This window comes from Oryctolagus cuniculus, chromosome 4 (genome assembly GCF_964237555.1).
Source record: "Oryctolagus cuniculus chromosome 4, mOryCun1.1, whole genome shotgun sequence".
Lineage (NCBI taxonomy): Eukaryota > Metazoa > Chordata > Mammalia > Lagomorpha > Leporidae > Oryctolagus > Oryctolagus cuniculus.
The window spans coordinates 67,538,097-67,552,848 of NC_091435.1; the positions used below are offsets into that span (position 1 = coordinate 67,538,097).

General features: G+C 43.4%; 1 long non-coding RNA gene across 1 annotated transcript in view; it reads right to left on the minus strand.

Annotated features, from left to right (window-relative positions):
• Positions 1–11,101: 11,101 nt before the first annotated feature.
• The window catches only part of LOC127493982 (uncharacterized), a 28,656-nt gene continuing 25,005 nt past the window's right edge, over positions 11,102–14,752 (minus strand). The window contains exon 3 of the long non-coding RNA XR_007924667.2: positions 11,102–14,538. This is a non-coding gene — a long non-coding RNA (uncharacterized lncRNA). The remainder of the gene's footprint in view (positions 14,539–14,752) is intronic.

A 14,752-nucleotide genomic window follows, 5' to 3' on the forward strand; every position in this document is an offset into this window, starting at 1 on the left:
TCAGGCACATTAGCAGGAAATTGGATTGGAAGCAGGGCAGATGGGACTCAAATCCACACTCCCATATGGTATACAGGCATCATAAGTGGCAGTTTATCCTGCTGTGCCACAACACCAGCCTTGAAGCAGGCTTCTGACCAGGCCAAGATATGGCAGAGATTATGATAACTTGTATTTATGTCATATTCTCAAATTCTTTCTTGCATTAGAGACAAGAACCAGGACTCACTCACCCTGTGTTGGAGGCAGTAATCTGGATCCAGATACTGAATAATATCTGCATTATCTGTCAAGCAATTTAGTGCCCCACCATCTGGAAAAAGGCATAAAGTATTCCTTCTCAGACATGGTCCTTATCCTTGCTCCATTTTGGTTCATGTATACTCAACCTAATTGTAAATTTTTCTCTTCCAGAATTCTACAGTTTCATGTAAAAATGATGGTCATCAAGATTCCAACTGTTACTAATGACCAGTGACAACTAGATTTTTCAGTGGAAACTTCAGATCAATTATCAAGAGATTTCATGCCCTGGCTAGGCAGGGATAATGCCCAGACACAGCATAAATAAGTTACAGAAGATGAGCCCTCTTCCCTCTATAAAGATTAAGGGATGAAAATCTCTGAGTTGAAAAACAAGATGAAGGCAGGAAGGTAGCCAGCAAGGTGGAGCTCAGGTCACCAGCCCCTCCCTGCAACTCCATCTGCACAGCACAACCCCCATCCCACCCCATCCTCTTCTCCCTGCAGTGGAAAACCACAACTTTCACAAAACCACTCAGAATCAGCACTGGCCAAAAGTACCCAACATGGCTGTTAGATGCATCCCAGAAATGACCTTTATTATAAGATCATTATAATAAAAGTACCATGGCTGACACTCATGCTCCCATGATGCACCTCATGCCATAAAACTTCCAAGTTTCCCCAAAAAAGGCAAGAAAATGGATGATGTGGGGAGCAACTCGGACTAGACTAAGTTACTGGAATTGAGACTTGTTCTATGCATCTGCTCTCCCACAATATGGCGCTGGGAGAGAAGAAAACAGCTTCTACACAGCTGCCTCCAGTTCAGCCAATAAACTGTAGGACTTGCTCCTGATTGGGGGAGAGCAGCGTGCTCGGCGTGTGGGCAGCCGAGTTGGGATTGGCGGGGGAGGACTATAAAGGAGGAGAGAGACAACATGCACCAGGGAACATCTAAGGGGAACATCTAAGGGGAACATCTGTGCAGCCCCCGAGAGAGCCGGCCGGCGGTGTGCCGCTCCCCCGCGGAAGTGGGGAAAGTGGCCAGGGGGAACCGCCCTTCCACGGAGGTGGAAGGGACGGCAGCCAACCCGGGAAGAACCAGCAGCAAACCCGGGGAGGGCCGAGCAGACGAAAGAACAGCGCAGGGTCCTGTGTCGTTCCTCCATGAAGAGGGGGAGCGACATAATGGTGCCGTGACTCGGATATGAAGCCTAGGCAGGGTTTAATGTCGTTCCTCCACAAAGAGGGGGAGCGACAGATGATACTCAGGTCCCAATCCAAATTCATCCCCTTATGAATGCTCAATTAAACCCTAACCTAGACAGGAATCCCTATGTTTCCAGATCATATAAAGGGATGGCCCCCAGACCTCACTGAATGCAGCTCCTTTAGCATGCTGGCACTCCTTCTTAAGTGTGTACTTTTGCTTTGCTTGCAAAAAATCTATAAATAAATCTATTAATCTATGGTGACTTTTACCTAAGTCTCATCTTCTAATTCTTCCCTGCATCAGAAAAAAAGAACATGGACCCAGCCACTCCACAACATCTGCATTGTCTATGAAGCAGTATTCTGTTATTCCAACATCAGTATTGTGCCCCTGTTTTGCTTGCATTCATCTGCACTGAATATCTAATTCTTTCAATCTAGAGTATACAGTAAATTCTAGGGGATGATGGTTTATTCCATTTAGTTTTGGTAGACCAAAATACTCCAAACTGCATGATTGTTAAAGTACAGAAATTTATTTGCTCATAGATCTGGAGTCCAGGAAGCCCAGATTAAAGCACCAGCATCTGGTGATGGCTTTCTTGCTGCCTTTTCATGCGGTGGGAAGCATAAGGGCAAGAGAAAGCAAACCCACTCCCCTAAGACATTTTTATGGAGGCATTATTTCTTTCATGAGGACAAGGCTTAACCGGAGCACCTTCCAAAGGGCTCCACCACCCAACAACACTGTGCTTGGAATCAAGTTACAACATATGAATCTGGGGGACTCATTCAGAACATATTAGACCATTATAGCTATGATAAATAGGTGATACATTTGATCTTCCTTAAATATAATATTATCTGCAATCTTCCTCCTCCATTAGTGCTGAGGTAGATGACACATGATTTCTAACCTACATGATCTTTTTTTTTTTTTTTTGACAGGCAGAGTGGACAGTGAGAGAGAGAGACAGAGAGAAAGGTCTTCCTTTGCCGTTTAACCTACATGATCTTACATATACAAATTACAATGATTACAATGATTCTGTCACTACATCGTTCTATTCTATCCCTCCTGCAACCCTACCACTTGTTCTTGACCAAACTGAACACGTGTTCCACCCAATTGTTTGTAGTTACTTATCACTATAGATTACGCCAATATATTTTGAGATGTTTCCTGATATGACTGAATATGTTTCTTTTTTCAAGATTTATTTTTTAAAAGATTTATTTATTTATTTGAAAGTCAGAGTTACACAGAGAAGGAAAGGCAGAGAAAGAGAGAGAGGTCTTCCATCGATGGTTCACTCCTCAATTACCTGCAATGGCCAGAGCTGCGCCCATCTGAAGCCAGGAGCCAGGAGCTTCCTCTGGGTCTTCCCACACAGGTGCAGGAGCCCAAGGACTTGGGCCATCTTCTACTGCTTTCCCAGACCACAGCAGAGTGGCCTGAAGTGGAGCAGAGTGGATCCAGAGTGGATCTGAAGTGGAGCAGCCAGGACTCAAACTGGCGCCCATATGGTATGCCAGCATGGCAGGCAGAGGCTTTACCTGCTGTGCCACAGTGCTGGCCCCTATTTTTTTCTTTACTTGAAAGACAGATTTACAGACAGAAGGGGAGCAACAGAGAAAAAGAGATAGAAATCTTCCATCTACTGGTTCACTTCCAGAACGGCCAGGCTGAAGCCAAGAGCCGAAGAACTGCACATGAGTGCAGGGACCCAAGCACTTGGGCCATCTTCCACTGCTTTCCAAGATGCATTAGCAGATAGCTGGATCAGAAGTGGAGTAGCTGGATCTCGAACCAACGACCATATGGGATACTGGCATTTCAGGTGGAGGCTTACCTACTATATCACAATACTTCCCCTTGAAATTTCTTAAAGAAATATCTTAAGAGTGAAATACATCTAATAAACAAATACACACATCATTATCAACAAAGCAAGTGTTGGAAACTCTGTTACAATCAGTGCCATTTAACATATGTTTGCTGCCATTTTCTTCTTCATATAAATTGCTCAGTTGTTTGATTCTCAGTAGCAATAATATTGATATTAATAATGTATTCCTCCCACTGGTATTATAATTAGACATATACAAAAATGATTCCCAGTAATTATGTTATGATCAACTTATGTATAATACATAGTGAGATAAAGAGAATGATTGCCATTACATTATATTATATATTATATGAGATATATGATGGGATAGAAAAAAGATTTAGAAGGGGTTTAGAAGAGCTGTTTGCCTTTTAGAATTTTTTTCCTTCCAAATTCTAAATTTAGATCCTAGTAGTGAACTACTTCTATTCAAATCGTTGCTTATATTTTCCATTAGTAGTAGAAGGGGAGCTGTGGCCTGGAACAATAACACTGCTCTTCCAACTTAGATGTGATAGGAGGGGATGAGAATGTGCAATTATAAGTAACTGAGCTGTAATAGAAAACTAAGAATTAACTAATCTTTCTCTTCTTGCATTCCTACTAGTAAATCCCAGGTTATTTTGATTTTACTTTTAGCTTCTTAATAAGACAACACATTTGATCTATTGACTTGTCTATATCAACAATGTGATTTTCAAAGTAGAAAAATCAAACCACGAGTTTCCTGAGGGGAGGGATTATGTCTTGCTCACTTTTTTCTCTCCAGTACTTTAGTAGTGCAGAGTATATAGGAAGCTCATAAATTCTTAATGAAAAGATGAATTCATGTTGGATGAATAAACAAAAAATTGTTATGAAAAAGCATGCAGAGAAGTATTTGATGTTTTAGTTTTTACTCAATAAGAATTTACATCTGAAATCTACATTAATGTATGCCACCTAAACAAAGTTAAAGATAAGGTGGAACAAAGTAAGGATAGATAATAAATAAATGATAACGCATTTGCAGAAGTAACACAGCTGTGGAGAAATTTTGTTTTCTCTGTTCTTTATCCTCTACCTTCACTGACTATTTCCACAAGTTTTCCAGCAGTCCCTGATGGTACAATCAGTTACAGCCTTGAGCTGTGCTAAATAAAGGAACAATTATAAATTTCATAGTGAAGGTCTCTCTGACACACTGTTCTCTTGTGAGTAGGGAGATGAGAGAGGAGGGTGGGAAATATCATGATTACTTTTTCTCATTGCCTCCTTTTTCCTCTTTCCCATTGTGTGCTTTACTACCATCCATCAGAGTTATGTCAAGAACAGACTTTACCTTAAATAGCTGAAAAGTAGCATAGTCTATCACTTACTCCGTCTGTAAGTCAATTTGAAACTCACTGTCTGTTACTAGGTCAAAAGGAATTGCTAATATTTTTAGAGGACATGATGGATTGCAGTTAGAATCCTAACAAAAGGTGACCAAAATAAAACATCAACATTATTTTCATTTCTGAATTGGATGGAAGAAGAATGGGGAAAACCTTAGTGACATTTCTCACTCAACCGTACTTGCCATTTCTTTTGAAAGCAAGGGAGCAGGGCAATAGGGATAAGTTTCAAGTAATCATTTAAAAAATGTGGCCACAGGCACTTGTTATTGGTGTGTCATTGCATTACATTACTTGATGAAATTTAAAATGCATTTTTTTTTCCTTTCCTGAGTCTGAGTTAAAGTTATCTGCTCAGAACTCCTCCAGGGATGCTCCCCTCTCTGTGTCTTCATTTTTCAAGGAGTGTGAATTTGACATAAAACTTTTATAGAATTTTGTCTTGAAATCATAGAGGAAAGAAAATGTGTTTTGTGGAATTGGCCCCTTTCCCTCTCCTGCAGAGTATCTCGCTGAAATATTGATGTTCTTTCTGGAAGATTCCTGAGCTAACTAGAACCACTGACACCCGAATTTCAGACAGCATTTGAGATTTAGCTTTTACTTCATCACTCAATGTGCATATAATTGGGGTGGGCATTTGGGACAACAGAAAAGATGCTGCTTGGGACACCCACATCCCATTTCAGAGTCGCTGGGTTCAACTCTCTCCTGCACTTCCAATCCAGCTACCTGTTAATATGCACCCTGGTAGATAGGAGATTGTGCTTGCTACCCACATAAAAGACCAGGATTGTATTCCAGGTTCTCCGGGTTTCAGCTTTTGTGGGCATTTTGGGGAGTGAACCACTGGATGAAAGATTTCTATTTCTCTCTCACTCGCTTTCTCTCTTTTTCCACCCTACCTTTCAAAAAACTGAAAATAAAATAATTGCACATATTTAGCTCCTAGTGCGTTACTGCCCACTTCTTTGGAACAATGGTTAATAAATTGATGTCCAAGAAATACTCAAGGAGTCAGTAGGAGGCCTGAGGGGATGACATAGGAGCCATAATATCCATCTCTTACCCACAGTTCATCCACAGGATTTGTCTCTATTTATTTCATATGTTCAGGTTAATCCATATATTGTATGGACTAAAGATGCCAGTGGCTTAAGAAGTTTGACAACAATTCCTCTACTCCTTTTATGATAGCAGAAGAAAAGTAGAATAATAAAAATTCAGAGCTAAGTGTAATTTAAGTAACAATTCAATCCAATTCTGATTATATAGTCGAGACAGCTGAGTTGGTTAGGAGTGAAAAGATGTCTGAACACATAGGATTGTATGTAAAGATGTATTGATTCCTAGTCAAATATTATTTTGTTTTATTCAATATTTAAATCAATTTTAAAAATAAAGATTGAGGAAAGTATTTCTTGACGGATATCTAACTCTATGTTGTTAGCTACTTTAAAGATCCTGCATTTGACTAAAATACATTAGTCTGTCCATACATCCATCTATCCATCTACACATCCATTCATCCATTCATCTTATCATCCATCAATCTTTTGCCAAAGAAATATTGACCAATATCAGGCTTTTTGTGATTATATAATTTTGCACCACAAGTACTATAGTATCCATCTAATTCCCAAATATTCGAAGTCTGAAGATTAAAAGCTTGTGTTAAAGGGCCCATACCAAGGATATGTACTCCAGCTCTTACACTTAAGAGAACACTGAACCAAGTAATGGACACACACATAATATAGGGAACACAATCACAGATTTGTGGTGATTTCCAAAAATAATCCAGTTTAAAAAGATGAGCTTCCTGTCTATTTTTGTTGTGAAGCACTGAATAATAGAATGCCAGACATGTTTATACACTGATATAACTTTTCTCTTAGGTGATCTATGTGTCTTCAACCCATACGGTTTCACTACTAGATTTGTGTTACCTTCTAGAAAATGTAAAACAGGTGAAACGGGGTGACAATAAAAAAATGTTTTTCACTGGATCATATTCTCTTCTGCTGTCTAGTATCATCAACTCCCACACCAATCCCCCGGCTCTTAAGGGATAGCTCATGTGTGCTCCAACACATTCCTTTAGTGACCATAGGGAGTGTTCCATTTTCTTGCACTTGTGCTCCAGATGTGCTCAGGGGTGTTGGCTGCCAAGGCCTCCAGCATGTGTGGACTACGTGAAGGTGCTCAGCACACTGTGGAAGAGCCCATAGTGATTCCCTTCACACCAGTGCCACTGCTTTCAGGCACACCACTCTCCACAGGACACTGCCACTGCCACGGGCATGGTCACTGCTTCTGCCAGATACACGCTGCTTTAGAGAGTGTTAGCATGTACTTCTGCTGCAGCATGTCACTGTCGTCTCAGCACCCTTCTATCTCTGGCTACCAGCACTGGGGCTGTTCCTGCACAGGAATCCTCAAGGAACCTTGTCCAAACCCATATGGGACCCTGTGACAACCTAAAAGATCCCTGCTTTCCACACTGTGTTCTTCAGTTTAGTGAGTTATCTAAAAAGGGATGTTTCAGTCCCAAGCTCTACAGAGTCTTTATCAAAATGAGTGTAATGTATAAATGTTCACAGATTTCTTCCTTCCTTTTTTTTCTCCACTTAAATGCTTTGTTTCCTTCCTCTCAGAAAAAATAGTGGGCAAAATCTAAGTAAATGGATTTGTCTGAATAAAACGACAAATAAAAACAATCACATCCCCATTTAGAGAGGCTTGTGTCGGCAGGGTAAGCTGTGTCAGATGCTTGCTGTGCCTGCTCCAGGAGAGGGGAACAGACAGAGCAGACAGTGAGTTCAAGTCTATGTAGACGGGAAAATACCGTGAGAATGCGAGTTAGAGGGATCTCCAGGAACCTGGAAATTGGGAAAGGACGGTCAGTTTTCATTAGAATACTTTTGCACTAAGTTTCTCTACTCAGAGGAAGCTTGAGCAGCTTAATACACACTGTGTAGCTACTTCAGAAGTTATATACCGCACATCACCATAGCCTTCCCTTTCCCTCTCCCTCCTTAAGACCAAAACATGTCTTCATAAGGACTAGTTCGGGAGACAAAGATAAAGGATAGACATCAAGATGCACACAAAATCCCCACTGCTTCCTACATTTCAGGCTTCACTCCAAACCAAAGGCTGATTGTCGTCCCCCCCCCCCCCCCCCCGCCGCCGCAATGAGGAATTCTCCCCGAGACCATGCTTGGTCCCATAAATTTCTGATAGGCCCACTCTTGGGTCTGCTGGGATTGCCCGGTTTTGCCTGAACTATAGCCAAGAGTCAGCAGAGTCCATTCTTAACTGGGACGATTAGGTAGGAAGTTAGAAATTAGCCTGTGTGAGAGAGAGAGGGGCCTGAGGGGGAAAAAGAAATAACACAGCCTCCAGCAGCCATGGAAGCGCCCAAAAGTACTACCCACACCCCCCAATAACTTTTTTTTATTTTTATTTTTTGACAGGCAGAGTGGACAGTAAGAGAGAGACAGAGAGAAAGGTCTTCCTTTTGCTGTTGGTTCACCTTCTAATGGCCGCTGTGGCCGGCGCACCGTGCTGATCCGATGGCAGGAGCCAGGTGCTTCTCCTGGTCTCCCATGGGGTGCAGGGCCCAAGGACTTGGGCCATCCTCCACTGCACTCCCGGGCCACAGCAGAGAACTGGCCTGGAAGAGGGGCAACCGGGACAGAACCCGGCGCCCCGACCGGGACTAGAACCCGGTGTGCTGGCGCCGCAGGCAGAGTATTAGCCTATAGAGCCACGGCGCTGGCACCCCCCAATAACTTAATAGGTGGTCCCAGCCTTCCCTCCAAGGAAAGATCCACAAGAGAATCTTCTCTGACAAGTGCCAAGGGGCTACCCAGGGTGATAGACTCGTGTAAAAAACCTTGGGAAGAATTTCACCTGTTTCACACTGAGTGAACTCTTTGTCTAGGAAAAAATGGTGGGGGGAAGAAGAAATGATGGGAAGACCTGGACTCCCATTCCCTTAGAAGCCCCAGTCTGAATACAGCCTGGGTGCCCTCAGCTCTTTCCTGAGACACCCACCTGGCCTTTCAGATGTATTTCCCTCGGCTACCAGACCTTCACTGAGTTGCCTCCATTAATCTGTCACCTTCATTACCAGTCTGAGCAGCTCAGCACTCTCTCTCAGATTCCATCAGGAGAGGTTGGCATCCATTCTGACAGAAGCCATATGCCATTAAACCTTGCTACCTTACTTACCACTCCTCTCTGCCTCATGCCTGGATTCTTTCTTGCATGAAGACAAGAGCCTCTATTCCAGCCATGCTAACAGGACTGCCATTCTTCTCACTTTCAATCAAAAGTAGAATCCTTTCTTGGATCTTGGCCAGCAACTCTTGCTCCTGCACTTGAGTTCTTTGGGTGCCAGCATAAGATAACTCTCAATATCTTCTCACCCTGCCAGTCCAGTTTTATAAGTCCAAAAATTAATTCAGCACAGTTAAGGATGAATCTGCTTCAGAAGATTACATGTTTCCCAAAGTATCCCAGTTGATTTAAAGGCTGATTTATTGTAGACTTGTGGGTTCACCAGCTTTTAACATCGTTTTGCTTCCCAGATCAGCATCTGTGTTTGTTTAACAGCCACTGGCTGAATCGCTCTGAGAATCTTGGGAGCCACGTGGAAAGCCCTGGGGCTACATGGCTCATCTCCTGAAGTGACACTGTGAGTGTTTACATCGCTCATCAAGTTAGAATTTATCTCATGAAAATTGAGCTCAAGGACCGAGTTTACAAGTTCCCTGGGAACATAAATCTGAGTTAGCAGTGGTCTGAGGTCCTCCCCAAGCATGTCAACTTCTCTTAGTCTTACAGACAAGGCAGAGATGATGCCATTTCCTATTAGCAAGGAGGCTGAATTAGACTTATATTTTCAACTGCATTCATATCATGTGCTAGGCGCAGGACTAGGTAGAGAGGTCATTGAAATATATATGTAGGGTCCGGCGCTATGCAGTAGCTGGTAAAGCCGCTGCCTGTAATGCCAGCATCCCATATGGGTGCCGGTTCAAGTCCCGGCTGCTCCACTTCCAATCCAGCTCTCCGCTATGGCCTGGGACAGCAACAGAAGATGGCCCAAGTCCTTGGGCCCCTGTACCCACATGGGAGACTCGGAAGAAGCTCCTGACTCCTGACTTTGGATAAGTTTAGCTTTGTCCCTTGTGGCCAATTGGGGAGTGAACCAGCAGATAGAAGACTTCTCTCTCTCTCTCTCTCTCTCTCTCTCTCTCTCTCTTCTCTCTACCTCTCCTTCTCTCTTTGTGTAACTCTGACTTTCAAATAAATAAATAAATCTTTAAAAAAAAGAAGCCTCCATTTTCAATTCAAGACACTCACTCCTAGTAAAGGAGATGGATGGTATTCTCACCAAACAGAGTGAAATAGAGTACTCAGGATGTATATCTCGGCCAGCGCCGCGGCTCACTAGGCTAATCCTTCGCCTTGCGGCGCCGGCACACCGGGTTCTAGTCCCGGTCGGGGCGCCGGATTCTGTCCCGGTTGCCCCTCTTCCAGGCCAGCTCTCTGCTGTGGCCAGGGAGTGCAGTGGAGGATGGCCCAAGTCCTTGGGCCCTGCACCCCATGGGAATCCAGGAGAAGTACCTGGCTCCTGCCATTGGATCAGCGCTGTGCGCCAGCTGCAGCGCGCCAGCCGCGGCGGCCATTGGAGGGTGAACCAACGGCAAAGGAAGACCTTTCTCTCTGTCCCTCTCTCTCTCTCACTGTCCACTCTGCCTGTCAAAAAAATAAACAAAAAATAAAAAAAAATGTATATCTCGGAGGCTGGTATTGTGGTATAGCAGGTTAAGCCACCGCCTACAGCATTGGCATCCCTTATAAGCAGAGGTTTGAGTCCCAGCTGCTCCACTTCCAATCCAGCTCCCAGCTAATGGCCTGGAAATGCAGCAGAAGATGACCCAAGTGCTTGGGCCCCCTGCCACCCTTTTAGGAGACCAAGTGAAACTCCTGGTTCCCAGCCCTGGCTGTTGCAGCCATTTGGGGAGTGAACCAGAGGATGAAAGACCTCTCTCTCTCTCTCTCTCTCCAACTCCTCTGTAACTCTGTCTTTAAAATAAAGAAAATAAATCTTTATGTGTACCTGGATTCTGGTTGGTGAGCACTTAAGCTTCATTGTGATGGTAGAGTAGCATGAGGTGAGGATACTTAACCATCCTCTTTTTTTTTTTTTTTTTTTTTTTTTTTTTTTTTTTTTGGACAGTCAGAGTTAGACAGTGAGAGAGAAAGACAGAGAGAAAGGTCTTCCTTCCATTGGTTCACCCCCAAATGGCCTCTAGCGCCGGCACGCTGCAACAATCCGAAGCCAGGAGCCAGGTGCCTCCTCCAGATCTCCCATGCAGGTGCAGGGCCCAAGCACTTGGGCCATCCTCCACTGCCCCATCCTCTTTTACATCACCACATTTCTCTGTGTCATGAAGGTAGGCTTTTGGCTTAGAGGCTCTCACAACTGCCAGTCTCTTTTCCTCCCTCCTCCCAACCCCTTCTACCCTAAGTTAATGTGATGGTTGCACATCAATGCATTTTGTATACTTCTGGAAAAGAGAGATGCTCAAGTCAAGCAGACTGAATGCTCCTTTTTCCATTGGGATTTGAGTACATGCCAAGTTCAGCCACTTGCCCAGACTAATGAGATGACTTAAACCCCGCAAGTACCCTGGACCTTCAGACTTTGTGCACTGGCTGACAGAGCAAGATCTCCAGGGAAAGGGCCTGAAGAAATCCCTTTGTAGAGGCCTACCTAGATGGTCAGCTAGTCAGCCTGGCATGAGCTTTAGACTGACCTCTTAAAACCATTGCTCCAAATGCTTTCTATAAAAATCCTATCCAGTCCATCAATGGGGCTGGGTGAGTATTCCCCGAAGTGTGCTACACAACATTAATTGCTTTTAAAACTTCGGCTGTGTGCCCAATATGAAGAGGAGACGCCTGTGGGAAAGATGGTATATGCTAAATTTGGAAGTCTCCCAAGTCTATTTCGATCCCATTGGTAATGTCTAGACTTTCATTTGCCACCATTGCATAGAGCTATTCAGGACGCAGTCAATAGACCACTGTGGGCCATGGGGATAAGTATATGAGGGCAGATCTATGTTAGCCTCAAGGTTAGCTCTTGACTACTCCTTCAGTTCCTGGAAGGACTTATTTTTCGGGCAGACTGTGTGTTCCTTCTTCCATTGTGACTTGAGTATATGCCAGGTTCAGCCACTTTCCCAGAGCAGTGAGCTCACTGAAACTTCACAAGTACCCTTGAAGCCTCAGACTTTGTGCTCTGGCCACATGTACCTCTTGGGCAAAGCTGCAGTGGTACCAGCATGGTAAAGGGAGGAGACTCAGAGCAGGAGATCTACTTTCAAGTCCTGGCTGTGCCTCCATGAATCGGAGTGACCTTGAGTGTGTCACCTAACCTCTCTGGGTCAATTTTCTTGTCTATAAAATGAAGGAATTGGACTGGAATATTCTCAAAGTCTACCCCTTCCCATTAGGATAGTGTCAGATTATAAAATGATTTCCAAATGAGTCTGCCTGTGCTAAAGTCATTGGAAATATAACTTCCAGAACAATTTTTCAAAAGCCATGCTTTATTAATTAAATAGGAAAAGAAAAAAGAGCCTAATATTTGATACCCGCTATGCACCAGGCACTGTATAGAGTGCTTCTTTGTGAGTTCATTTAATCCCCTAAAAGCCCAGAAAAATTCCTCTCCCAGTTAAGAAGACCCTGAAATTTTTTCATTTCAGATAAGAGAGCAGACTCACAGAATAAAATAACTTGTGTACATTCACAGAGCTAGTCATTGATAGAGCTCAGGCTCAAACTCAAGTTTTGTGTTTCTAACTCCGATGCTACTGACAGCTCCAATTCAGTTATAATCCTGTGGGTGGGAGAGGCCTTCCCTGCAAATTAGCTGGCTGGTCCTTTTCAGTGGAGAATAGCTGGGTGATAGCGTGTGAGAGCATTGCCATTTACCCTTCATTTCATGCTTTCCTTCAGGGGCCTCCATGAGGCTTACATTGGCGACTCAGTCTCTGAGTTACCAAGGAATGTCCCTGTTCCATTTCCATTCTCACTAATTCTTCCTTGAAGAGAAGAAATGAAAAAAACACAGCTGTTTAGGCAAAATTAATGCTGTGTTTTTAATAATGTAAATGCCAGCAAAAATCTCAAGTTTAAAATCCCCAAACAAATATAACATTGTACCTGCACAAATGGAACTAATACCATACATGCAAATAAAAAAAATATTTTAAGTATTTGCTAAGACATTGGATTGTAGTAGCACAGAGAGCCATGATTTTACATTTGCTGTCTTTCTGTGTAATTAAAATTCCGATGTTGACACTGCATAAATTTCACCTATCACTCACTGCATGTTACAAAATGTATTTGTAAGAAAATGAAGCAGCATGATGAAGACTTAAAATGTTAGAAAACTACATAAAGGTATTATTGGCTCATTAATGTTGATAAGATGAGGAAACAGTTTGGAAAGACTCTGAGGTCACACAGTAGGGACTTCAGCTTGTCAAACCTCAGTTCACATTTGGCACCTGGCAAACCTTCACACAGCATGTCTGTGACCCATGTCACCATTGTTTTGAGCAATAGAAGTGTCTCCTATGAGCAGAGCAGCCAGCTGGGCAGATATGCCATTCACCACAACACTGAGGCCATGCACTTGCTGGCGATGTGGAGGAGGCAGAAGCCATATTTTCTTTTTCCTTTTTTTCCCCAAAAAGACTTATTTATTTATTTGAAAATCAGAGTTACAGATAGAGAGGGAGAGACAGGGAGAGGAAGAAAAATCCTCCACTCACTGGTTCACTCCCCAGATGACTGCAATGGCCAGGGCTTGGCCCAGCTGAGTCCAGGAGCCAGGGCCTTCATCCAGGTCTCCCACATGATGATAAGGGCCCAAACACTTGGGCCCTCTTCTGCTGCTCTTCCCAGGCCATTAACAGGGAGCTGGGTCAGAAGTGGAGCAGCTGGGACATGAACAGGCCCCCACATGGGATGCCAGCATCACAGGCTGCAGCTTTTCCCACTACAGCACAATGCTGGCCCACCAGCAGTACTTTCTAACCGCAGCTGTCTCCTTGGCCATAGCATTTTATCATTAATTAAAATTCAACATATTTTTTACTCTGACCACCACTTTCATTGTTTTCATTTTTCTAACTCAGAAATTATGGTTCTAAATTGTCTATTGCACAAGCTAATAGTACTTGCCAGCCTTGATCACAGATAAAAGCATGCACCCAACAAGGCTGACGCAGATTTGATAGATTCTTTAGGAAATATTTCCTATTTTCACTCTTAATTTCTCTGATTTGGTTTAAATGTAGGCTGGAGTGTGGTCAGCAGAAAAGCAGTTTCCATATCACTGCCTTGGGAGAATAATTGTCTTAATGAGAGAGTCTGATGGGCTTCTTGGGCCCCCAGGAAGCATGGCAAAAAGATTGTGTTTAAAAGTGACTCTAATCCGATCTAATCTTCCGCTTCAACCTCACCAAGAATTAAGTGATTGATTTTTGGTCTCTTGAAAGAAAATAAAGTCCTCCTGAGATGAAATTTGGCAGGTATCCAAAGACAAAGAGACGATTGAGGGCTGGCACCATTTGGATCTGTATGAACTGTCTTGGGCTGAGCAGGCAATTTCCCTCCCGCTGGTTCATGCATCCAGTTTTAGCAATAGCATGATCCTGAGTCAGAGGTTAAGCAGAATTTCATAACCGGTTCTTCATCGCAACATCAGACACCTGTGAGACACAACAGGGCAAAAATGGCAAAGAGCAGGTTATTCTTTACATTCTGCTTCCGCTAAGGTGCATCCCTCACACCCTGGACCCCAAGTCCAAGGCCTGTGATTCTCAATTTATTACTTTCAGGCTGTAGGCACTGCTTTTCTCTGCCCTCAGGAAGGCTACAGCATACACAACCCCCCTAGCAAGGTAAATTTTCTTACATATGTTG